Genomic DNA, 27,975 nt, shown 5'->3' with positions numbered 1-27,975 from the left:
CTGTCATATATCTCATTTCTGTATATTAGTGGGTCTTTTTCTGGGTTATTTTTTTTAACATCTTTATTGGAGTATAATAAACACACAGTGGTGTGTTAGTTTCTGCTTTATAACAAAGTGAATCAGTTATACATATACATATATCCCCATATCTCTTGCCTCTTGAGTCTCCCTCCCTCCCACCCTCCCTATCCCACCCCTCTAGGTGGTCACAAAGCATCTGGATTATTTTTTATATTCCATTGCTCTAGGTCTATGGACCAATTTCTGGGACAATATTATTCTTGCTTAATTATTATATATCATAATACATCTTACATAACTTTGTAATTCAAAAATTTAGAATGGTCCCATTGCATCAATTTTGATCAAACTCTTTTCAGTCCAAATACTGGGGAAAGGGCTTCCCTGGTGGCACAGTGGTTAAGAATCTGCCTGCCAATGCAGGGGACACGGGTTCAAGCCCTGGCCCAGGAAGATCCCACATGCCACGGAGCAACTAAGCCCGTGTGCCACAACTACTGAGCCTGCGCTCTAGAGCCTACGAGCCACAACTAGTGAGCCCACGTGCCAAAACTACTGAAGCCTGCGTGCCTAGAGCCCGTGCTCTGCAACAAAAGAAGCCACGACAATAAGTCCACGTACTGCAACGAAGAGTAGCCACCGCTCGCCACAACTAGAGAAAGCCCGTGCACAGTAACGAAGACCCAACACAGCCAAAAATAAAAACAAATAAATAAATAAAAGAAAATTAAAACAAAACAAAACAAATACTGGGGAAAAACATTCATCTCAGGAGGATTCTCTTAAGTTAAGTTTTTGGTTGTTAGTGTTTCAGAATCTTTACCAAGCTGGATTTTTAACCTTAGCCCTCAACGTTGAGTGCCCTTTGTTTTTATTCATTTGTCTTTTTCTTCAATAATTCTGGAAAGCCTATCAATTGTATCCTCCACATTTGATCTTACGTTTTGTACTTTAAATTTGGCTTTCAATAAAAAAAACGAAATTGAGTTATTTGTAGTGAGGTCGATGGACCTAGAGTCTGTCATACAGAGTGAAGTAAGTCAGAAAGAGAAAAACAAATACCATATGCTAACACATATATATGGAATCTAAAAAAAAAAGGTTCTGATGAACCTAGGGGCAGGACAGGAATAAAGACACAGACGTAGAGAATGGACTTGATGACACGAGGAGGGAGAAGTGTAAGCTGGGACGAAGTGAGAGAGTAACGTTGACATATATACACTACCAAATGTAAAATAGATAGCTAGTGGGAAGCAGCTGCATAGCACAGGGAGATCAGCTTGGTACTTTGTGACCACGTAGAGGGGTGGGTTAAGGAGGGAGGGAGGGAGACGCAAGAGGGAGGGGATGTGGGGATATACGTACGCATATAGCTGATTCACTTTGTTATATAGCAGAAACTAACACAACATTGTAAAACAATAATACTCCAATAAAGATGTTAAAAAAAAAATTTGGCTTTCACTTTCTCCATGATAGATTTTAACTTCATTCCATTTGCATTTCCTGTGGTCCTTTACATCCTCTATCTCTCCTTTGCAATTTATTCTTTTAGAGTTCCCAATAAGCCTACTCTTTCCCAATGGCATCTATCTCAGCTTTCTCTCTACAGTCTATACTGAGGATTCCAACAGAGTCCAAACATTTTATTCTGGTCCTGCAGTGGATAATTCTCTGATATATTTTTCTCTTAGAGTTCAGAATATTCTCCTCATTCCTATTTGCTACTATTTTTTCATAGACTCTGTGTATAGGCTGCCCTCTGTACTCAAATGAGATGAGGCTTTGAGAGCCATCAAGTGTCACTCTTTGCCTACAGGCAGGGTATTTTTAGCCTCAGTGCAGTTTCGCAGGTATAGCAGATATTCATCTAATGGACCTCATCTACACTTAGGAGGAGGGCATGGTGGTTTCCTCCTGGCTCTATTACTTGTTTCTTCTTTTTGCTTTTGCACTTTAAATGAGTGAAATGTATTAAAATCTACCATTCCTAGCATACTCTATCTCACTAGACTTTTAGTTCCAGGATGGCTAGGGGCCATTTCTAATAAACTTTGACATCTACATATCATACCTCAGAACAGTGATATGCTGTCTGTCTTCAATCCCCTATTCCATGCTCCACTTCAATCAGACTGTCATCCCACCACCATACTAAAACAATTCATAACAACTTACCAGTGACCTTCCTCCACAATGGTAAATCCGGTGATCGATTCTTAGCCTCATCTCACCTGACATATGGATCATCTGACACAGTCGGTCTTAGTCTCCCTTTTGAAACACTTCTTAATTGCCTTCGAGAAAATTCCACCTCAGTTCTCTTCTCAAGTTAGCCATCCCTCTCAGTCCCCTTTGCATTTGCCCTCATATCAATGACTGCTTAGTACTGGAGTGGTCCAGGGCTCAGTGCGCGGACTTTTTCTCTTCTCCATCTACACTCATCTCTAGTATCACCAGTCTCATGGATTTAAATATAATTTATACACATATAAATACTTATATCTACCCTGAGTGCCCCCCTGAATGGCAGACTCATTAATCCAACTGCCTGTACAGTACCTTTATTTGGATAGTCAATAGGCATATCAAGCGGTATGCGTCCATAACAGGAATGCCTGTTTTCTCCCTCATCGCTGACCCTAAAACTCCCTTCTGCTTCTTGGTTAATGACTGAATTCGTCTGCTCAAGTTTCCATAGCAATGTACCATAGACTGGGTGACTTAAACAGCAGAAATTTATTTCTCACAGTTCTGGTAACAGGGAAGTCCTAGATCAAGGTGCCAGCTGATCTGATTTCTGGTGAGGGTCTTCTTCCTGGCTTGTAGACAGCCACATTCTTGCTGCGTCCACACGTGGCAGAAAAATATGGAGCTCTGGAGTCTTTTACGTTTTTGAAAGGACACCAGTTCTATGGGATCAGGGCTCTACCCCTATGACCTCATTTGTTTAACCTTGACCTCCTCCTTAAAGGCCCTATCTCCAATGCAGTCACTTAGGGGTTAGGTTAGGGCTTCAAAACATGGATTTCAGGAAGATACAATTCAGTCTGTGACAATGACATTTTCATTATTTCTAGTTGCTCAAGAAAAACACTTTAGAATAGCCTTGACTTCTCTTTTGTTTCTTTCTTTCACAAATTACATGCATTTTATCAGCAAGTCCTGCTGGCTTAACCCTTAAGATATTTCCAGAGTTTGCAACCCTCTCATTACCAATGCCTACTACTCAGCTGCCATAATTCTCTACCTGAGAATAGCCCCCTGGCTGGTCTCTTTGCCTCTGCTCTTGCCCCTCTTTCTGCTGCTTCTTCATAGCACAGCCGCTGGGAGTAACCGTTTTCAAATATAAGTGAGATTATAACGTTCTTCTCCTCAACACTCTCCAATGACTTCCCATCTCACTTGAAGTAAAAGTCAAGTCCTTACAATGAGCTCTATCACTTGTAACAATTCGGCTACCTGTGCTTCTCAGATCTAAATCCTACCAACCTTGCCCTTGGCCATTAGCTCCAGCCACACTGGCCTCCTCATTGCTCTTCCTGAACATGCCAACAAACCTCCCACCTCAAGGGTCTTTGATTTTTCTGTGCCATCTTCCAGAAACACCTTTTCCTAGAGCTCCCTGGGGAGCACACCCTCAGGGATATCCCCTGATACCCCTAAATAAAAAGACTACCTCCCAGCATTTCCTTTTCTCCTTACTGTCTTTTTCTCTCCAGCATTGATACTATCTTGTTTATTTGTTGTCTTATCCCATAATTAGAATGCAACCTCCATAAAGTCCTGATTGCTTTTTTTGTCTTATTAATGACTTTATCTGCACCACCTAGAATACTCGGCACACAGTTGGTGCTTCATAAATAATGAGGACTAATACATATATTAGAGAGGTACCTGTCCACAATTCTAGTTGGCACAAATCTTGAAACAAAGAGTTATCCCACTGCATTTTTAATCAGTCTTTCTTTTGTAAGAAGTGCTCAGTGGAAGGTTCATGAGGCAGAGTAAACTAGAATGGTAAATATTCTTCTACCCAGCTCATCTAATGTTGTTTTTTTTTTCCCTCTTTTTTCATGATTCTTTTAGTGGAAAGTTGGGACCTGCTTCATGAGGGGCTGCTAGCCTTTTGTAATTTTAATGTAGAAATTGAAAAGAAAAAAATTTAACTGAGAGTACATACAGTTCTGGTCTGGGTCTTAGCTGTGAAAGGAATAGTAAAGATGGGAAGGGGTCACGGTCATATTTTGAGTCTGTTCCGCTAAAGAAAGAGTTGGAGAGGCAATTCAACCAAGAATAAATCAAGGTAACTCTTCAAAGTGATGAGGACAGATGTCAGGTTCAGCTTGTGAATGCCGCTGCTCCACGGTTCCTGAAAGGCAGGGTTCTCTGAATCCAACACAGAAGATAAATGATTTTGGTGCTACTACTGAAAAATGTGAGAGAAATGACTTGCTCGTCTTGAGGATGGCCTTAAGTGAAGGGAGAGGTTTGCATTATCTTTTTAGAAAGGGAAAACCATGGACATGGTAAACTAACTAGGAAGAACTTTCGTGTTGTTTTCCTTTAATGTAAATAGCACCAAGTTAGTGCAGTCCAGTTTCAGACTGTAGTCCAGTGTCAGGAGCTCACAAATCCCTAAAGATAGGTGCCTAGGAATCTTCCCTGGAAGCTGGATTTGTGGGAAAGTGCTCAGTAGATTTAGAAGACTGACTACAATTCTTTCCATCTCCCCCTAAGAAATGTACACAGCAAAAGAGTGAGGTGATCAGAGCAAATGTCTATCACAGCCCCAGAACAGACTCCAGAAGACATGAAGAAGACAAGAGTAATATGTAACTAACATGTTTTGATTAAACAACAACAACAAACATAGCCTACCCATCTTTTTTTAACAAACAACTTTTTATTGAAGTATAGTTTCTCACTGTGTATTTTCTTTAATTGAAGTATAGTTGATTTACAATGTTTCAGATGTACAACAAAGTAATTCAGTTATACATATATATTATTTTTCATATTTTTTCCATTATAAGTTATTACAAGATTTTGAATATTGCTCCCTGTGCTATACTGTAGGTCCGTGTTGTTTATCTATTTTACATATAGTAGTATGTATCTGTTAATCCCAAACTCCTAATTTATCCCTCCCCTCACCTTTCCACTTTGGTAACCATAGTTTGTTTTCTATGTCTGTGAGCCTATTTCTGTTTTGTAATTATTTACAAAATTATTTCCTTTTATTTGTATCATTTTTTTTAGATTTCACATATAAGTGATATCATATGGTACTTGTCTTTCTCTGTCTGACTTACTTCACTTATTATGATAATCTCTATGTCCATCCATGTTGCTGCAAATGGCATTATTTCATTCTTTTTTATGACTAATATTCCACTGTATATATGTACCACATCTTCTTTATCTATTTATCTGTCGATAGACACTTAGGTTGCTTCTGTCTTGACTATTGTAAATATTGCTGCTATGAACTTTGGGGTGCATGTATCTTTTCTAATTAGAGTTTTCATCTTTTCTGGACATATGCCCAGGAGTGGGATTGCTGGATCTTATGGTAATTCTACTTTTAAGGAACCGTAAAACCTTTTAAGGAGGTTTTAAGGAACCTCCATACTATTCTCTATAGTTAGCTTTCCCTGTCTTTAGAGGCATGTGACTTGCCTGATCAGGTTATCTCCCCTCTAACTATCCCGAACACATCTCCAAGTATAGTAGCAAAGTGTGGGGCAAATTTTTTTTTTTAATTTATTTTTGGCTGTGTTGGGTCTTCAGTGCTGTGTGCGGGCTTTCTCTAGTTGCAGTGAGCAGGGGCTACTCTTCGTTGCAGTGCGTGGGCTTCTCATTGTGGTGGCTTCTCTTGTTGTGGAGCACCGGCGCTAGGCGCGCGGGCTTCAGTAGTTGTGGCTCGCGGGCTCTAGAGCACAGGCTCAGTAGTTGTGGTTCACGGGCTTAGTTGCTCCGCAGCATGTGGGATCTTCCCAGACCAGGGCTCGAACCTGTGTCCCCTGCATTGGCAGGCAGATTCTTAACCACTGCGCCACCAGGGAAGCCCGGTGTGGCACAAATTTTGATCGCCTGAGAATATTCCTGTGTTGAAGGGTGGTATGCAGCTCTCTCCTATTGGTTTTGAAACCTATCCCAGATTGTTCTTCCTTCAAGTAGGTCCTGCCATACAACCCAGTGAGCTGTGAAAGACACTTTCTCTTATTCCTCTTTGTAAATTACATCCCTGGCGCATACTAGGTACTCCAGGATATTCAAAATGTCTGTTGAGTATAGAAATTAATGAATGTTCAAAAATGTGGATGTTCAAATATTTATTGAAAAAAAGGGAATAAATAAAATTGACATTTATTACACATACAGTATTTTCCCCACCTGCAGGCCACAGTCCACCTCTATTTCCAGAATCAGTCACTATCTGACATACCATATTTTTACTCGCTTACTTGTCCTCTGTCATACTCCTAAAATACAAGTTACATTAGCAATCAATAAATGTAGCCCATCATATTGTGCTATACAGAAAAATTATGTAATATCTCTTTTGATCAGAAATGTATTTGACAAAATTCAACACCCACTCATGTTAAAACATTACATAAAATATAAATTGATAGATACACCCTTAACGTAGTATTATTTACCTCAGCCCTCAAATCAACACTTTACTTAATGGAAAACAATACAGGACATGTCATTTTTTCCACTGAAGTTAGGAAAAAGACAAAGATATCTTGTCAATAATATCTCCTGTATTATTTAACATGACATTGAAGACATCATTATCCAATGCAATGAAACAAAACGAAGTAATTAGGAGCATAAGATTTGAAAAGTAAGAAGTAAATCAATGGTTATTTACCAATGATATATAATAAATCAGGAAAATTCTCCCTTCCCTTTTGTACTCTCTGCTGCTCCTGTCCAGTGCTGTCAGGATACCCACACTAGGCTTGCTTCTTTAGAGCAAACCATCAAAGAGATGCCAATTTGCTGTTAAGCCCTAACTGCCTGCCTGCGCAAAGTTAAACTTGCTTCCCCTAAATTGAAGGCTCTCAGGCATTCCCTTGATTGCACACTTTGACATTTAACCTTTGTGAGTATATATCTGCCAGTCAATGTAAAGAAACAAATGGTGAGAGGTAGGATTTCCAGATCTTCATTCAGAAAACTTAGTATCAGATGCATCACAATTGGTGCTCAGAGGGATCTATATTGCTGCGGTAACAAGTTACCACAAACGTAATGGCTTAAAACAACACAGATATACTATCTTACTGTTCTGGAGGGCAGAACATGAAATGAGACTAGCATCAAGGTGTCAGCCAGGCTGTGTTCCTTCTGGTGGCTCTGCGGGAGAACCCCTATCCTTGCCTTTTCCAGCTTCTACAGGCTGCCCACATTCCTTGGTTTGTGGCTCTTTCCTCCATCTTCAAAGCCAGCAAGGTTAGGCAGAGTCACCCTAATGCTGCCACCACTTTGGTTCTCTCTCGCTTCTGCATCTCTTTTTCACTTGTAAGAACTCTTACACTGGGCCCACCTGGGTAATGCAGAATAATCTCCCCATCTCAAGGTCAGTTGATCAGCAATGTTCATTCTATCTGCAACCTTAATTCCCCTTTTCATGTAACCTAACATACTCATGGATCCCAGGGATTAGGTCATGGACATCCTTGGAGGACCATTATTCTGCCTACAGCAGGGTATTAGATGACAGAGCCCCAGTCTTACAAATCGAGAAGATCTTGGCTGGGCATGGATTAGAATAAACATACTCCTATCTCTCAGACCTGAATAATCTTCACAGAGCAGCCCCAATACACTTTATATACTTAAGTCCTCCCCCAATAAAAATGAATACATTGCTCCATTGACCGTAGATATACAATTTAGAAAGTTTAATACACAGTATAGACATCCCACATGCATGTTTTCTTTTACATTCAAAATACAATGCCTAATAATATTTTTAGTATAGTAGGTGGCAGTGAAGATGACAGCAGAAACAAATTATGCAATTGAGATTTTAACGAATATTTCTGCCAGTGAAACTGAAAATCTGAGCACTGATGTGAGAAGGATGTTGTTGTTCTCTTATTAAACATTCACTGACCTTGCATATATCTAAAGGGACTTCCTGTCACAGCACTGAAATTTGATGTTTGATCTTCAGGTTCAAATTTGATCTGACACACTGCAATTACCCCATTTTTTTAAATTAATAAGCGTCTTGGATTCTTTTTCTTGGAAAGGTTGGCATTCAGAAATATCATTAAGAGACGCGTCTCTCTTTTTCTGGTGAGGCAGCAGGGGTGTTAGCTCTGGCAAGCACAGAAATCAGGGAAACCAAAGAGGTCAACACGTACATCAGCATGATATTCAGGGACCGCCTGACACAGAGAGTCTTCAGCGATGTGTTCTCTTCTGTTTTGACTCCAGAAGAAAAGGTGCTGTCAACCTCATTTAGAGGGTTATTCCACATTCCTACTTACTAGGTGCTCTTTTCACTCAATTTTCCTATTTTATTATAACCCAGTGCCCTTGGTTGTTATCTTTCACTTCCATTCCTACATTGCCACTTGAACTTGTCCAGATAATTTTGATCCATGGAAAGAACGAATTAGCTTCTGTATTCTCTATAAAAAGGTCCTCAGCCTCTATGGAGAAAGATGACACAGGCAGAGGAAGAAATTAAAAACTGACTCCATGACTGAGTCAGGAGCCTTGAGGTTAAGAAGGAGCTCAAGAAGAATTGTTCATTCCTGCTGTGCTGTTGACTGAGATTCAATACCCATGAATCCCCAAAATCTCAGGCTCTCTTCGTTCTGGACATATCCAGGGAGGAAAACAGTTGTGGGCAGGGAGAACTGAAAAGGATGCTATTGGGCTACTAGGGAAAAGTCAATTCCATGTAATTCTTCTGCAAATCATGAGGTTCTTTTCTCAGCACTGAAGCTATGGGAATCCTAATATATGGCCCCTGTACTTCAAAACCTTGAACTGTAAATATTAATAAATCAGATAATTATCTTTTAATATATTTATTTTAAAAAATTTGTAACCATGTGTGGTGATGGATGTTAAGTAGATTTATTGTGGTGATCGTTTCTCAATATATACAAATATCAAATTATTATATTGTACACCTAAAACTAATATAATGTTATATGTCAATTATATTGCAATTTTTGTATACACAGTAGGCTCTTGAATAACACACAGGTTAGGGGCGCTGACCCTCTATGCAGTTGAAAATTTTCATATAGCTTATAGTCAGCCCTCCTTACACCTGGTTCCTCTGTATCCGAGGTTCCACACCTACAGATACAACCAGTTGCAGATCATTCAGTGATCATAGTATTTACGACTGAAAAAAATCTGTGTGTAAGTTGACCCACGCATTTCAAACCTGTGTTGTTCAAGGGTCAATCTATTTGTAATGTTAGGAGAAACAAAGGAAAGAAAACATTAATTCCACCATGAACAAAGGGAAGGGATGAGGAGCTGGGACACTTTTATATTTTTAAAAAAAAGGTTATTTGAGGATGGTGATTGTTTGGTTCTTCATTGTAATACCAGTACTTCAGCAGTATAGGGAGCCTTGAGTGTAATACTAAGAAATTTGATTTTTTTTTTTTCTATTTGGTGTGGAAGTACAGTTTAGTGGAAGAAAAAAGGACTTTGTAGTCATATAAACTTTGGTTTGAAAATCACTGGGGGAGGTGTCAAAAGTTATTTAACCATCCTTAGTCTTAATGCCCTCATTAGAAAGGGTAACAGGCAAGGGTGTCAGATTATAGGTTTGTTTTGTCAATAAGATGAGAAAATACCCAGACACTTGGAAATACCCAGCATGAATCATGCAAATCTTAGGATTTTAATAAATGATAGAGATTCCACTCCTTGTTCTCTTTCTTCTTCCCTTGCTTCCTCTGTTTTCCCTTCTCGTGGGACATCACTAAAGATATTAAACAGAAATGTAGTTAAGAAGATAATATGTTTTGGACTATCACAGACCCTGCTTAACTTGATTCATCACCTCTGTTCACTCAGTTTCCATCAAGATATCTTACTTCCTGCTTCCAACATTCAACTCCATACTCCACACTCCACATATTCCATACTCCATACTCCATATTACCAGATCACATTTGATTTTTTAAAAATTCTCGGCCCAAAATAAGAGCTCTTCAGCATGGGATTCAAGTCCATCCACACTAGGCCCCATTTTGTTTGGCAACTCCTATTTTTTGAGAGTGGCTTCCTGGGACACTGTGTTGAGAAGGATTCTGAAGCTAGTTATATCTTTACCAACAACAAAAAGGTATTATGATTAATTAGTACTTTTGGTCATGGACATGGATCTTGCCATTCATGATCTAAACTATTAGTATACATAATAACTTACAATTTAGTTGGAGTGAAGAATCTGAGAACAGTTTTGATAGAGATGTAGAACATGACCTTATGTCCCAGTTTGCCTGGGATGGTTCCAAGTTTTGCCTATTGTCCCAGTGTAATTTTTTGTAGTAATTTTTAGTAACATTCACTCTCAAAGATGTCCCATGAAGAAGGTGTATGGTTATCCTAGTGATAGAATTAGGAGGCATTAGACTTAGGGTCCTACTTATGGATCTAAATAATAACAGATTTCAGAAAATAAGATTTAATAAGGGACCTTAGGGGCAGTCAGGTGTAAGAGAGATAAAGCATTAATGGGGTAGGAGATGGCCTGTATGAGTCTTAAGATCACTTCAAACTTGAGATCTTGGTTTAAATATCTTATTTCACTGACTGGGTAACTGAGACCTAGAGGTCAGGCCAGAATTCAAACTTGGGCTGTTAAATCAGGAGCCTGTTCATTTACACCACTGCTTTACCACGTGATAATGGACCACCAGGGCAAATGATGTGGATGCCCCATGGATTTTGGTTTCAGTTAAGCCTGAAACCAAATGTACAAAATCAGAGGCAGCTCCACTAGAGTTAGAGAAGTCTTAAGTGAAAGTCACACGTGAAATAAGTTGTTTTCCTCTTCCATCTGCTTGTTTTATTTTGGGCACAACCTCCTTCAGATGTTCTGCTTTTCTCATATTCTTTGCTGTTTGTGCACAATTTTGTGATGAGTGTAACCTCATTTTAGTAGTCACTAACTGATTCATTCTTTGCTTTTCCAATCAGTTTATGTTGCTTATGAATTTCCATATTATCTTCCGCTGGAGTTGAGTGCTAAGTTTTCATAACTTCCATAAACAAACCGCTCTGACTGTGTGACTCACATGTGAGCAGAGTCTGGCTGAATTCTGGTTGATGAAACCACTTGTGGTTTGATAGGTATAAACATACGGACTTTGTGTGCTCTGTAGAGCATCTAACAGCTTTTATCTGTTCCACATGAATATCTGGCAATGTGTCTTTCGGCAGATTCTGCACATGTAATACCCCCATAAGCAAAGTCTTCCCTTAGGATGCCCAAGTCATGGAACAGAGAAATTGAGGCTGAGACTCTTGTTAAAGACTGCTCGGCCACAAATTTCAGCTCCACTCGTTGCTAACGGCTAACCTTAGACAAGTCACTAATATTTCTAAGCCTCGGTTGCCTCATCTGGGCATGATAATCCTGCCTACATCATAGGGATTTTTTGAGGATCAAATCTGATAATGCATGCCGAATACTTAATGTAGTCCCTGGCTTATCTAAGCATTTCACGAACATTGGCTATCATCATCATCATCATCATCATCACCATCATTATGATAAGTGGTTAAAATCCATATTTATTTTTATTATGTTGATTACTAGTCTGCACTTACAGAGATGAAATAGGAACATAAAATTTTGCAATGATGGAATGCCTTAAATTTGCAAGTAAGCCAGTGAGATGTTTGTTGTAGTCTAGTTTGCAAATGCAATGGTTGTATCTCTCATGGTGGCAAATCTTGTAGCTTAGTTTATTTAACACCTATTTCCAATTATACCCTCCTCCACCATAGGAGATAAGGGGACTGAATCTTTATTCTCCTGGCCAGTTAATGAGATTGAAATAGAAGACTTCTAGGAAGTGCTCCCTTTCCTAAATAAAAGACAAAAGAATAAGCCCTCTTAATGTCCAAATCTTGGTTCTAAGGCGATTCTCCAATAAGACACCAGAGTTCCTTAGGTAAAGGGCTTATTCTAGGACTGGGACAGGGAATATATAAGATGAGCAGGGAGCATCTTGTGCCAGAAAGTAATGAAGTGCTCAAAACAACAACAGCAATGGGGGTTTGTCAAAGGGACACAAGGAGCTGACTGAAGGAGCTTGCTCTGAAAAGCTAAAACAATTTGAGAAAAAAGTAAAGTAGAATTGGACTCTAACCCAAAGCATCAAATAAATGTCCATAAAGCTATATGAATATAAATAAAGTATTCACAATATAAATGAATGGGAGAAAAGAGACAAATCTCTTGTGAAGAATCCCAAATAATGCCATTTATGTTTTCAGAGACACACTTTCATTCCATAAGTATTTACATACTATTACTCATGACAATAACCATGATGCAGCCCTGAGACCGGCCCCAGCTCAGCCCAGTTCTCATGCTGAATCTGCCTGCTCCCACCAAAGCATAGTTGCAGAGCCATTTCTATCCATACATCCTCCATGCATAGAAGACCAGGGCCCACCATCTCTCGTGGGTGAAGGAGAAATCAAGGACAGTGAGTGTGGTGTTTCACGGGGTAAATCAGGCAAGGGCCAAGCAAAGGTTTAAGGCAGACATAGGCATCTGTCCAGCTGAGGAGTCTACAGGCAAACATTGCCTGTGCTGGAGACACTAATGACAGTACCATTGCTAAGCCCCTCGAGGTGGGACAAGAATAGTGCTCACTCAGGAGAAGCTGAGTCTTCCTGGAATGCTGATTCTACTCCTCCTATAGAGTCCTTCCAGTTCTTGTACTGTATCTGGGGTCACACAGTTCCCTCAACCTTTGCACATTTTTTGTTCCCTTTTCCATTCAACAAAGCCCGGGGAAATTATATTCTCATCTCATAGATGGAAACCTTGCCCCTATCTTCATCTGTTCCAGTTTTGTTGTATATGCCATGAATTATTTCTATTGACCACCAACATTTAGGATTTTGAATCTCAAAACCATTGTTCTGCTGCCACGTCCTTTATCCAAGACACTTTATCAACAGCCTAGCTTAAAGAGAAACAAGTGATGATAGAACTGGAAATAAAAAATAGTGACTATTTCAGAAATATCCCACTTCAGCCTCTCTCTCTTTCCTCTTTTCCTCCCTCCAGCCCTTGCAGCATCTATATATTCCAAAGATCATAATGCAAGGTAGAAAGTTCCAAGTGCCTCAAGGCATGTACAGATGAAATGGGGAGGCGATGAAGGAGAGAGCAGGTCAGCTTTTAGATACACCTTGAAGGATGGGAAGTTGAACATGCAGGACTTTGAAAAGAGCATTCTTGGCAGAAAGAGCAGCCTGGAGCTCGGCAGAGAACAGGGAGGTGCCCATTTAGAGCAACTATAGCTTGACCAGTGTGTTTGGAGAACAAACAACATTTGAAGCCTGATTATATAGGGCTTCAAATGCCAGACAAAGAGGTTTGGACTTTGCTGGACAGTGCTAGAATCTGCCGAAGGGGTCAGAGCAGAGGAGGGACATGATAGAAATGGTGCCATGTAAAAATGTACCACCGACTGTCTAAAAGATAGATAGACGAGAACTGAAAATGGAAATAGCAAGAATGATTGTTAACTATCAGGTGACAAATGACAAGGGCCTAACCTAGGGCAGTGGCCATGGAGATGGAGAAGAGTTGACCACCTGAGACTACATCACAGCTGGACATCATCAAGTGTTTACTCAGTGCCAGACACATAGCTTCAAGTTTTACCTGGATTACTTTACTAAATCCTCATCATAAGACAATGAGTTATATTATTATTACACTATTTTACAGGTAAGGAGACTGCAGCTAGGTTTGGATGACAGTCCTTGGGGCAGTCCTGGGTTATTTCTCTTTCCCTAGTGTAATTATTGAGGTAACTTCTCTCCAAGAGGGCTACCCATCAATTCATTTCCTCCGGGATATGAGTGCCATTCCTCCATCAAGACGTAGAGTCTACCCATCCTTCCCCTTGACTCCAGGCTGTGCTATGACTCCTTCAGGCAATAGAGTGTTGTAGATGTGACACTCTGCCACTTCAGGCATCACTTTCAGGCCAACTTGCAGTTGCCACCTGTGTTTCATAAAATACTCGTTTGTGCAGAAGACCCTTCTCAGAACCAAGCCACCATGCTGTAAGAAACCCACGCCACATGAAGAGGCCATATATAGGTGCTCAGGTTGCAAACTCAGTGGAGCTCCATGTCCACACTCAGCGCCAGCTGCTGGACATATGAGGGTGTCATCTTGGATATTCAGCCCAGCTGAATCTTCAGATGACACTACCCCCAGTCAACAGCCACACAAAATACTGCAAGTGAGAATCATCCCGCCAATCCTGGGCAACACAGAGAATCATGAGAGATACTTAATCATTTCTGTTTTAAACCACTAAATGTTAGGGTAGTATATTCCATAGCAATAGATAATAAAAACAATTATTAATGATGCCCCTTTTGTCTCTCAAAGTGTTCTGCTGTAGACAACATATTGCATGGTTAACCTAGGTTTGGGAAGTACAAATAGCTGGTGCAACCAGAACTCAAACCCAGGTTAACTATAAGTTCCACTACCTAAGAGAGGAAATGATGTATAGGTATAAATTCCCTGGGAGCTCAAGATGTTTTATTAATCTCTTCAGACCCCAGATTACCAGGCACCCTGCAAGTGTTGAATGAAAAATGTTTGTTAAGTGAATAATTAAATAAATGAATGGGTTAAAGGTTGAATGAGAGTCAACTTCCCTTAGTTAGTTGGTGAGACAGTTGGGGGAAACCATCCTCCACTTTCCCCTATAACATGCTTTTGAAGAAAAATAAGCCTGTGGATACATTTATCAACTCACGATGTGGTCCAGCCTAACCTCTAACCATTGTGGGGAGAAAAGGGTGAGAAAAAAAAGTACAGGATAAAGCCTATTATGAGGTTTTACTAAACTCTAGGGTAGATTCTTTTTAAAAGAATGATCTAAATTTTTTTCTAAAATAGAAATTATACCAAGCTTTTATAACAGCTCAGGCCTTCCTCAAGCTCTTTTCTCATGAATTTTAATATTAGCATCCTTGGTGCTGCTTAACTGCAGTTAATGTTTTTTTCTCTTCTTTTTCCTAACTCTATTCTCCTCCTAGAGCTCATTGAAAGCTCTCACTCCTCTAATGATTTCTGGGCCTCAACTTAGACTTATTAGTGCACAAGGAGCAACAGATGCCTAAGTGTCAGGTCTGTTTACCAGCTGAAAGGGCTGTTACTGGTGAGGCATTTGTCTTCTGCAGGACGTGTTGATTGTGGCTAGTTAATTCCATTCTTCCTGATGGGAAATGGTCCTCCTGAATCCAAAGCTATTTAGCCCAACCAAGCTTCAGCATGGAGAATTGCACTCTGGGTCATGCAACGTCCCAGTGTGTTTTTAACTGAAGGAGGGGTTACTGATGTTGCTGCAGAGTTTTTCTCCTGAGCAGGCATAGACCTGTTTTATCTATTCTTGTGTTTCTGGTGCTTGTTACAGCGGCTGGAACCCAGTTAACTGTCCAATAAAGGTTTGTCTGCTTTAGCCTCACTTTCTTCCCTTCTTCCCAAATAATCTATTACTATTTAATCAATATTTGAAATTCTTTCATTTCAAACCTTTTTAATACTTCTCAAATCCAGCCCCTCTCAGCTCCATTCTCTCTCTTGTTACCTGAGTCCAGGCTACCATCATCCCTCAACTGGATCCTTGGACAACCTTCTAATTAATATTATCCTCCTCCATGCATTCTCCACATTGACACCAAATGAAAGTGAAATTTGCTGCATTCATACTTAAAACACTTCAAGGACTCACCTTTGTCCATCTTTAAAACAGGAAAAATAAATCTAAAATCTTCACTATCCATTCAAGGCCCTTTATAATCTGGTCCCTCAATGTTCTCTAGTCTTATTTGTTACTCAGCACCTCTAATCAAACTATGGTCCAATCAAGCCAGACTCCTCATTCCCAGAACACTTCATGCACTTTCCTTTATCGTGTCACATTGCATGATTCTTCCTGACTCCGGAACAGTCTTCCTGCCATTTTGGCTTGCCGAAATTCTACTCTTCCTTTATGACCCAGTGAAAATGCTTCCAACATTCTCAAATTCTTTTCTACATCTTTCTTGTTTAAATGAATTGTTCCCCCCTGTATTCCTGCACTGCACCCTGTTTATTCTGTTAAAGCTTAGCCAGAAATGCATCTGGGTGAAAAGCCCAAATCTGGAGCCTGACTGCTGAGTTGGAGCCCAGACTCTGCCACTTACTGGCCTTGTGAACTTGAGCAAATTACTTTATCTTTCTTTCTCAGTTTCCTCATCTGTAAAATGGGAATAAGAAAAGTATCAAATTGTAGCAGTGCTATGGTAATTAAATGACTTAATTGTCTGATACATTGAAAGCGCTCGGGATTTCCCTGGTGGTCCAGTGGTAAAGAATCCACCTTACAATGCAGGGGACGCAGGTTTGATCCCTGATCAGGGAACTAAGATCCCATGCCACAGGGCAACTAAACCAGTGTGCCACAACTACAGAGCCCACATGCCCTGGAGCCTGTGCACCACAACTAGAGAAGAGAAAAACCCTCACACCACAATTACAGAGAAACCCACATATTGCAACGAAAGATCCCACATGCCGCAACTAAGACCCGACAGAACCAAAAATAAATAATAAAATAAATAAATAGATAAATAATATATCTTTAAAAAAAAAAAGAAAGTGCTCTATAAGCATTTCTACAAATTAAAAAAATAGTAAGTGAGGCAGTAGATGAACAGTGATATCTTAAATCACTGATTAGTGTTTCTCAAAGTGTGGTCCAGCAACACCACATCCCTCACCTGGGAGCTGGTTAGAAATGCAAATTATCAAATCTCACCCTAGACCAACTGAATCAGAAATACTGAGCATGGGCCCGATAGTGTATATTTAACAAGCTGTCTGGGTAATGCTGATGCTCAGTCAAGTTTGAGAACCACCCTATAGCTGATCTCTAAGATGCCTTTCAGTTCTCACCACCGATAGATTGATTACAATCCTCCAGTCCACAGCACTGAACACTAGACTATCCCACTGAGGTCAATTCTCAAAGGTCGGAGAGGGCAGTAAGGAATTAGGTCTGGAAACTGGAAGTGAAAAGGGAAGCAAACTATCCATTTGCAAGGGAGCAAAAATACAAGAGAGCAAAACATCCTTAGAGAAAAAAAGCCAAGGTGTTCCTTCTACTTCTTCCTTCTCTCATAAAATCAGGAAGCTTCACATGGGTTATTGTTCTAAAATTTATTAAGACTGTAAAGAATATTTATATATTCTATATTTGTATATATGAAATATAAAAATATATTTTATGTTTCTTAGAGTATATTAATAAGAAATATTAAATTATTAGAAAATTATTTTTTAACAAAACTCTTTCTCTTCTTCTAGCGATTGGGGAATTGATTTGGAGGGGGGAAAGAATAATGGGAAAATTTACTAAAAAATGCAACACAATTTAACATTTATCTCCCAACATAAATAAATAAATATATATATATATTTGCAAAAATAAACTCATTCTGCAGACACCACCACCAAAACAAAAGGCATCATAAAAATATTTTAGACATGAAAAAGCTCGAAATAACAGACTAAATATCTGTGCATCCAACACCCAGCTTAAGACGTAAATAATTACTGCATATACCTAAAATAGATTTTTAAAGGGGTCAAAGAGTCTAATGCATTCAAAATGCTGCCTGGCTGTTTAAAATTTAATCAGAAAGCACAGCACAGGGCTTAACATAATAAATATCCACTCCCTTCTGTTCTCTTCCTTGCAAAATGTGTAAACAAGCTCCCTGGCAGTGGGATTTCCAGAGAGAAAGATGCATTTCTGGGTAAGTTTTGGGATGGTGAAATTGTTACAAGTGAATAAAACAATTACTGCTGTTGTATTTCCCAAATAAAGTAATGTATTCTTAAGGGAGACTTATTCCCCCTTTTATTTTTTTTCCAGTTTTTATTTTATTTTATTTTGCTTTTTTCATTTTTATTGGAGTATAATTGCTTTACAATGTTGTGTTAGTTTCTGCTGTATAACAAAGCGAATCAGCTATATGTATACATATATCCCCATATCCCCTCCCTCTTAAGCCTCCCTCCCACCCTCCCTATCCTACCCCTCTAGGTAGTCAGAAAACATCGAGCTGATCTCCCTGTGCTATGCAGCAGCTTCCCACTAGCCATGCATTTTACATTTGGTAGTATATATATGTCAGTGCTACTCTCTCACTTTGTCCCAGCTTCCTCTTCCCCCACAGTGTCCTCAAGTCCATTCTCTATGCCTGCATCTTTATTCCTGCCCTGCCACTAGATTCATCAGTACCGTTTTTTTACATTCCATATATATGCGTTAGCATATGGTATTTGTTTTTCTCTTTCTGACTTACTTCACTCTGTATGACAGACTCTAAGTCCATCCAGCTCATTACAAATAACTCAATTTCGTTCCTCTTTATGGCTGAATAATATTCCGTTGTATATATGTGCCACATCTTCTTTATCCATTCATCTGCTGATGGACATTTAGGTTGCTTCCATGAACTGGCTATTGTAAACAGTACTGCAATGAACATTTTGGTACATGACTCTTTTTGAATTATGGTTTTCTCAGGGTATATGCCCAGTAGTGGGATTGCTGGGCATATGATGGTTCTATTTTTAGTTTTTTAAGGAACCTCCATACTGTTCTCCATAGTGGTTGTATCAATTTACAGTCCCACCAACAGTGCAGGAGGGTTCCCTTTTCTCCACACCGTCTCCAGCTCAACATCACTAATCATTAGAGAAATGCAAATCAAAACCAGAATGAGGTATCACCTCACACCAGTCAGAATGGCCATCATCAAAAAATCTAGAAACAATAAATGCTGGAGAGGGTGTGGAGAAAAGGGATCCCCCTTTTAAAAGTAAAGATTCTGTACTGAAAATGTTTCAGAGAAACTCTCAGGGATAATTCCACTATTTAAGTACAGTATTACAGATTCTGAGGATAGAGAATGAATGATTGTGAAGGTTTTTGTAATCTCATCTTTCAGTTCAAGCATGGCCCGGTGGTGGGGGGATATGTCCACGTGAGCCTATAAAGAAATTAGGCAAACATGTAAAATCAACTAAATGTATTTCTATGTGCTCTTCTCTTGATTTCTCTGGAACTCTGGGTTTACAAGGTAAATCAAAAGGACGTCAAGAATAATATTTATGTTTATTGACCAGATTTCAGGTGAGAGTCATCATGCTAAATATTTTATAGATATTAATCTGTTTAATCTTTATAATGACTTGGGGGTAGGTATTGTGATCCACTTTTTCCAGCTAAGGAAATCAATCATCAGGGAGGCTGAGTAACTTATCCAGGGTGACAGAGTTGGAGAATGGCAGTGCTGGGATTCAAGGCCATGTTTTTAACCACTGTGCCATACTTTGTACAATTCAGAACATATTGCCAAAGACTGCGGGTCCCTAGTCATCTAGGGAGCAGTGACTAAGAGATTGCTCATCTAGCCCAATCGCTTCACTTCACAGGTGAGGATATTAAGGCTAAAATGGGGAAGGCCCTTCTGCAAAGTTAGAGAGCTGAGGCTAGAATTCAGGATTCCTGAATCTCAGCTCAGTGCTATGTCATTTCCTCCTTTTCACATGTCCAAAATGGAATGGATCTTCTTTGCGTTAAGACCAACCATATTCCAGATTGCATGGACAGCACTATAATCTGCTCCAGGGTTCTCGTCCCTGTGGCTGAACTGCAGTCATCTAAGACCTTTTTGAAAATACCAAAACCAGACTATCACTCAATAAAATTTTACGTATTTTGTTCTGGAATGGTACCAGGACTCCATACACCCTCTGTTTGAATGTATTATAGGGTTCTCAAAATTTTTATGTACACAACAACTCTTTCACTTCCATCTCTGAGCAAAAGCAACCTAAGCAAACCATGCTCAGATCCTGAATTTTTGCATCTCAGTGAATGGCACCGTCAAGTTGCTCAGATCAGAAACTTAGCCTTTATCCTTGATTCCTCTCTCCCTTCCATCTACATCCAATCCATTGGCTTGTGTCAGGTCTTGGGTAAAATGTTTGTTAAATGAAAAAAGGCAGACAGTTATTGTGTGAGGTCCAGTGTGTGTCTTCATTTGGAAGAGTGTAAACGTTTAAATCACAAACATTTTGTGTGTGTGTGTGTACACATACACACACACACACACAACTTTCTGGATGGCTTCTTCTGTCATTCCTACATGACTTTGAGGTGCAGGGCTCCCCTCTGAGAGAGTCAAACTTCAGGCTCTCTAAAGAGAACCTCAATGCTCTGAGTGACACCCTGACACCACTACAAGAAGACTTGGGCCGATTTTTTTTTTTTTTTTTTTTTTTTTTTGCGGTACGCGGGCCTCTCCCGTTGCGGAGCAACAGGCTCCGGACGCGCAGGCTCAGTGGCCATGGCTCACGGGCCCAGCCGCTCCGCGGCGTGTGGGATCTTCCCGGACCGGGGCACAAACCCGTGTCCCCTGCATCGGCAGGCGGACTCAACCACTGCGCCACCAGGGAAGCCCTGGACCGCTTTTGAGCTCTCATGTTTTTCATCTTTATTCTTCCCACCTCTCTCTCCTACCTTTCTCATCACTGGCATATGCACAGGTAATTTGTATGGCCCTGAGAAGGACTCTCTGCTCTGAGAAGAGCTGACAGAGAAAGGTCCTTTAAAGCAATAATCTCCACCACTTTCTAGTCGAGCAAGCAATAAATGCCTGCCAAGACTGATTAAACAGACAAGTCAAGCGGAGGCCTCTGATCAGTCATGAGTGCCATCTGTCTGGATAATATTGCCATAAAGAGACAGCACTTTTCTGGCTTCCCACCCCACAGCCCCCCTCTGGGTGGTGGGAATGGATCTCACAGACCCTAGACTGTGACCATCCACGTTCGGAAGAGTCAGTACCGGCTAACAATTCAACAGTCAGAAAGCCATAGAAGGGATTTTTTTTTTTTTTTTTTTTTTGATGATGATGATCATGAGATCACATGGCAGGTACAGTGTTTCAGAGTTTGGGCTTTTTGTATTTTTGTCTGAGAAATAAAACAATTCTCCAGCTGTGCTGTCAAATAGAAGCAGATATGAACAACATATGAGATCTTACATTTTCCAGCAGCCACATTAAAAATAGTAAAAACATGTGAGGTTAGCTTTAATATTATATTTTCCCAGTGTATCAAAAATTATCATTTCCACATGTAATAAATATTAAAGATTATTAATGAAATACTTTACATTGTTTTCATGCCAGCCCTTCCAAACCCAGTGTCTAGTCTAGCTCATGCTTACAGCCCATCTCAATTTGGATGCTAAATTTTCAACAGTTTAAGTGAAATGTAGTCCTACCAAATCATTTGTTGTATTTAATGGAAAAATATTTTAACTAAAAGTAATTAAAATTAAGTAAAATTAGAAATTTAGTTCCTTGGTTATACTATCCACAGTGCTTTCCAGGAACCCAAAGGATGGGGGATTTCTTAACCATTACTCTTTTTCAGGGACACAGAGCTTAGAAAAGTTCAACATGGTCAATCCCTCTTTTTGTTCACTGTGAATGATTATAATAGGTTCCTAAGCAACTAAGAGACAATCATAAAACTCATGAGTGAGATGAAGCAGGATGTAATCAATAGTCTTCCTAGGGCTCTTGTTGGTGTTGTTACTGTAAAATAAATTGAACCATCTTTTGAGAGGTTACAGCAAAGGCCAGTTGTTTTAGAATCTTGAAGTCCATGCGTCGTAAACAGGAACACCTGAAATGAAAAAGAGAACTATTAATATAAAAGGTTAAATTAGGGCTTCCCTGGTGGCGCAGTGATTGAGAGTCCGCCTGCCAATGCAGGGGATACGGGTTCATGCCCCGGTCTGGGAAGATCCCACATGCCGTGGAGCGGCTGGGCCCGTGAGCCATGGCCACTAAGCCTGCGCGTCCGGAGCCTGTGCTCTGCAACGGGAGAGGCCACGACAGTGAGAGGCCCGTGTACTGCCAAAAAAAAAAAAAAAAGGTTAAATTAAAGCAAAACCAGTAGTAACACCCTGTGCTTCACAAGTCTAGTGGATTCCAAGGGGTTGGTGGAAGGAAATCTTTCAATTAAGCAGCACTGCTGTGGAAATAAACGAAAACCATCCAAATGAGAATGGGCAAAGACTGTACATTCAGAGCCGGCTATAGCAAGGGAGTCAGCCAGCATTACTTACATCTGGCAGAGTCTGCAGCCAACAGAAGCAGGCATTCTGACTACAAAGGAAGTAGTACTCAGTAAGGACACGTGGAGGTCTAGGGAAAAAAAGGAGTTAATCATAACATGAGGTCAAAACCAAGCCTTACATCAGCTGGATTACATATTTAGTCTCTATTATCCCCTTCCAGATGGGAAGTATTTGGCCTATTACCCTAAGAATGTTGTGGAAATAAAATTTAGAATTACATAGCATCCAATCAATAGATTGTAATAATTGGTTCTTTTGCTGGGAGAGATCAACACTGATAAAGTTATTTACCAGTTGAATTTTTAAATATCGTTTTCCCATATAGGTCCAAGTACAAACAACATCAGCTATAATTCCTTATGATCTCATTTGATGAAATTGGAATTGCCCAGAAGTTTCTATAATGGGATGCAGTGATGGATGGTATATCCTGCAGTCAGTAAGACTGAAGGCTATGGCTACTGTTTGAGATAATCTAAGAATGGCATTAGAATAAGTATGTTCTGACCTAACAATTATATAAGGAGGGAAAAAAGAAAGGTCCATTATGTATAGATGACAACCAAGGATCTATAGAAAATGAGAAGAGTTATTATAAGCAGAAAGATAAAATAAAACAAAATAGGAATCAGATAGGGGTCTTGGTCCAACATCTTGGGCAGAAGCTGTTCATTGTCTGAAGTCATCTGCTCATGCCAAAGATATTAGGTCAAGTTTCTTTTTCCAAAGACCAGCTGTGTCTATAAGATCCTATTAGTATCCTCAATTTGAAGTCCCCTATTGGAGTAGGCTTCCAATTGTGTGGAATTCTGAATTATTTTTTAATTGTTAAACATGAACCCAAGCATGGACTCCCTGGCATTTCACTGCTCTGTTTGTTGTTAACAGTACCTGATAAGGTCTCTTCAGGCAGCTTTCCTCTGATGTCTCTTCTAGTAGATGAAATATCCTGGCTAAAGATCATAAAGAGGCGGTTTAGGAAAATGTCTTGGAAAGGTACCTTAATCCATTGGCGAAAGGACTGGTTATAATATAAGAGTCCCTTGCAATATTTTGCCATGTTACCATGCAGTAGGGTGGAGTCTAATATTGGAGGTAAAACCCCCAAATGCATGGGCCTTCAAATTACCAGTTTATAGGAAAATAACTGATGTGACCGTGAGGGAGTAGCCATAAGAGGCCATAAGAGCTAGTGAGAGTACCTTTGGCCAAGAGAGTTTAAAGGTGTCTAAAAGTCTTTTTTTTTCATGGTACGTGGGCCTCTCACTGTTGTGGCCTCTCCCGTTGCGGAGCACAGGCTCCGGACGCGCAGGCTCAGCGGCCATGGCTCACGGGCCCAGCCGCTCCGCTGCATGTGGGATCTTCCCGGACCGGGGCACAAACCCGTGTCCCCTGCATCGGCAGGCAGACTCTCAACCACTGTGCCACCAGGGAAGCCCACTCACTGAGTTTTTTGAAGATAAGATTAAATTGGTGATGTTGTCCATAGCACTGACTCCTTCTCCAATAAAGATATCGATGACCTGAGTGTTTCACCAGACTTCAATAGTGACCCAGACAGCAGCTTGTCAAGGGGGAAATCGGGCCATGCATGGTCTGCAGTAGTAATGAGTCCTCCTAAGCTTATAACAAGTCCTCAGGCTTCAGCTTGCAGTGACTCTTCAGATCCTAGGGACAAGGACCAGCTACAAGGCAGCCTGAGAGTCCCAATAAGGATCTGGCAGTCAGGTTTTAGCTCTCAGTGGCTCCAAGTCAAGGAGGAGGGAGAAAAATTGAAAAGCTTAGTGCGGAGGCTAAGGTTAGTTTGCAGCCAGATATTGAAGGAAAGTGGAAGAATTGAAAATTTGGTAAGGGTTGACAATCTGTGCCAAGTAACAGATCCAAATCCACTTTACAAGTAGGCATCACAACTGGTTTATCCACAATGGGAGAGCAAGCCAATTAAGTCTCTACCAGACAAGACAGAGTTTGCATATCCATGAGTTACCTGCAATTTACAAAGTGATACAAAATAGCTCAAAGACAGTGAATGGCATCAGAATGTGATAACTCAGAATGTGCATAGTGTCCCATTGGAATACAGAACTTCTCTCTACTGTCCCTCTTTCCCTTCTGATCAAAGACAATCTCTAAGGAAAGATTATTCTTCATCACAAAATAAAGCCATTCTCATTAGATGTGGCCTGGTTATTTACATAGGTGCAGCAAGAATGACAATTTACCACATGACTCTTATATTTGCTTTGCTGAAAATTTTCATAAAGAATCTCACATTGGACTCTTCTAAGCCTCTTGAGGATAGGAAGCCAAGCCACGAATTCACCATCATTTTTCACCTGCAGTGCCTAGTGATTTGGTGGGAATTCCTCTCTTCCTTGAGGTCCCCCAAATACCTTAAGATTCCTGGGCCTGCCAAGAGGAAGTGACCTTCCTTGCTCACCTATGAGGCTGACAACCCTATAAAGCCAGTAACCAGGACAGTTTTCCCAAGAGGGACTTAATAAGCATTGGCCCCGTAAAGTCAACCTTAGTTCCTCAAAAGTGTCTGATCGTAACTGATTAAATGAACATCATTCTCAAATATGACATTATAGGTAAAGCCTAGTTGCATAACCAACATAATTTCCAATCATGTCCTATTAACAAGGTGGTCAGGTTCTTGTTGAATGTATGCAAATAACCATATGGGCATGAAAATAAGAATACCCAATAAGAGTTTCCAAATCTTAGGTTCGTAGTCTCATGAACACATCCAATTCTTGACTAGACATCTGGAACTCCTGACGCAGTCCACTAGAATGATGTGATAGCTGTTTAAGCAATGCCATCAGTAGCCTGTACCCAAGAGTACCAGGCATAGTCCTTTTCCACCAGGCTCTAAGATAATCCTTCTTTGCTAAAGATGGAACACTGCCCTGTAGCTGATTCCAAGTGATTTCATGGAAGCATCAGGAGTTTAAACACGCACACACACAAACAAAACTACCTGTGGATGACAAAAGACCAAAAATGGCTATTGTTTACTTATTACTGACATTTTTCATAAGGGAATGATCGGAACAGAATTCATTATAAGGATAATGCAAATGACAAGCCTATCTGCTTATTTACATGGCGTGAAAAACAAAATAAAGCCAGTCCAAAAAAATATAGACAAAATATCTTTAAGTAAAAAGATTTAAGCCTATTTTAAAAAAACATGAATATTACATCTAATCTATGAAAATGGATGAACACAGTCTTTACAGAGAAAACATTTTCAGATATAACATAGAAAAATCCTGAGACAATAGATGTCCATTTAAGAATATATCAAGTAAATAGATTCAGTAAGTCTGGAGTAGGTTCTAAACACTAGTAGATTACTAAATGTCCATAGAGAAGTGATGTGGATCCCCTGTAGAAAACTACTTGCCTGGAACACACAAGATTCAAATTAAAACAGTAAAGTCGCAACCAAGTTAATGTTTTAAAAAATAACTGCACTAATGACTGATAGCTTTTTATATACTGTATAATTATACTACTTTTGTCTAATAAGCAACATCAGGACTCTGATAAATAGAAACACATCATGGACAGCAAAAACATTGACAATTCTCTAGAACCTTCCCATATTGAATACAATTTGTTTAAATATTTATGTTAATAATATTTTACCAATACAAATTTAACCTAGGGAAGTCTAAGCATTTCCTCAGGTTTGACAATATTTCCCATGCAACTCATCATTAGTAACATATCAAATGACCCTATTATTTCTAACATGTCTCTTCTTACAAGGTGAAAGGACAAATCTTTGTGATTTTCCAGGGTCCCCTTTGGACACCTCAAAGCCAATTTTAATTGCTGACAAGGCTAATCAAACTTTGACCTTGAAGCAACTTTAGAACCTTGAACCCTCAAGGCTATGTGAATTCCCTGCACTTCAACTTGTTTGCTCTAGCTCAGGTGCAGACCCCACCCCATGTGTCTAATCACAAAGGAACATTTCCCGCCTTGACTTTCCTGTTAGCACAATATTTGACAAAGATTGGCAAGTTCCAAAAACACCCTCCCACCAGCAGCTTTCAACATCCTTCCCTCTACTTTTCACAGCCACCTGTCCCAGTAGTCTCTGCATTTAACAGTTTTGGCCTCCCATCCCTTCCCTGAGACATTTATGGCTTAGTCTTTGAGCGTCTTCCTGTTATAGTACTCCCCTCCTCCTATTGCAATATCCCCCTTAAAGAGATCTTTCATATTAACATCCAGATTGCATTTTTTTTTCTTTGACAGTAATGATGCCATGACTTTGATGGAGTGTTGACCACCCCTCATACACTGCTTTCTTCACCCAAGTGCTAATTCCATCTTATCAGATGCTGTGTCCTTTCCTGGCTGAGGAAACCAGGATCTACAGTGGTGAGTCATAACTCCTAATGCAGCATTCCAAACATTTGTCTGTTGTAGCACGATAAACAGACAAATGTTTTTGGCTTTGGTTTTCGTTTATTTTTGTCTTTTTTCTTCTATTTATCTGTCTTCTCCTTCTGGCTTTTTTGACTATGGGTTAAGCCGCTGACTCTCCCAGGATATCACACCTTGGGTTAAAGTCCCAAGGCCTTAGCGCCAAAAGGTGTTTCTTTTATTAATCATGGGAGATTGTCAGTCTAAACATTGTCGCACAGATCTCTTCATTGTAGAATTTGTACTCCATCATTATGGTACTAATTCCACCCAATTTCTTCAAAACTGTCAAAATTTTACTAAAAAAAAAAAAAAAAAAAGAACCTTAGAATATCAATGACCTCTTTGGGGGACTTAGAATCTTCCCATATTGGCTCATTCTGAGTGGGACCCTTGAATATGGTGACTCCAAGATCTCATCCAAACAATGGATTGCTTTCATTGTTTGGTACAAAGAGACAATTATTATGCCTCTCCCACAAAAACTTTTCAGAGGCTATTTCTTTCTTCAAAGGCCATTTTCCTCCCAGTTGTGATGCCTACTTGTAAAGTGGATTTGGATCTGTTACTTGACACAGATTGTCAACCCTTACCAAATTTTCAATTCTTCCACTTTCCTTCAATATCTGGCTGCAAACTAACCTTAGCCTCCACACTAAGCTTTTCAATTTTTCTCCCTCCTCCTTGACTTGGAGCCACTGAGAGCTAAAACCTGACTGCCAGATCCTTATTGGGACTCTCAGGCTGCCTTGTAGCTGGTCCTTGTCCCTAGGATCTGAAGAGTCACTGCAAGCTGAAGCCTGAGGACTTGTTATAAGCTTAGGAGGACTCATTACTACTGCAGACCATGCATGGCCCGATTTCTCCCTTGACAAGCTGCTGTCTGGGTCACTATAGAAGTCTGGTGAAATGTTAAGATCATGCACATCCTCATAAGAGGTAACCCAGACTCTGGGCAAGATAATTAGGAGTATAATAAAACTCTAAAAGCAGTGCTGCATAATCAAAT

At 40.0% G+C, this 27,975-nt stretch overlaps 1 protein-coding gene across 2 annotated transcripts in view; it reads left to right on the top strand.

The window, feature by feature from the left end:
* LRATD2 (LRAT domain containing 2) overlaps positions 1 to 26,947 on the top strand; it is a 413,939-nt gene extending 386,992 nt beyond the window's left edge. The window contains exon 8 of one of the 2 annotated variants that reach the window (XR_007472592.1): positions 26,796 to 26,947. The gene's annotated coding sequence lies outside the window, so the exon portion shown is untranslated. The remainder of the gene's footprint in view (positions 1 to 26,795) is intronic. The other variant, XR_007472591.1, reaches the window with a different exon arrangement.
* Positions 26,948 to 27,975: the final 1,028 nt, after the last annotated feature.

This window comes from Orcinus orca, chromosome 17, assembly GCF_937001465.1.
Source record: "Orcinus orca chromosome 17, mOrcOrc1.1, whole genome shotgun sequence".
Classification (NCBI taxonomy): Eukaryota; Metazoa; Chordata; class Mammalia; order Artiodactyla; family Delphinidae; genus Orcinus; species Orcinus orca.
This window is presented reverse-complemented; position numbering and strand designations above follow the sequence as displayed.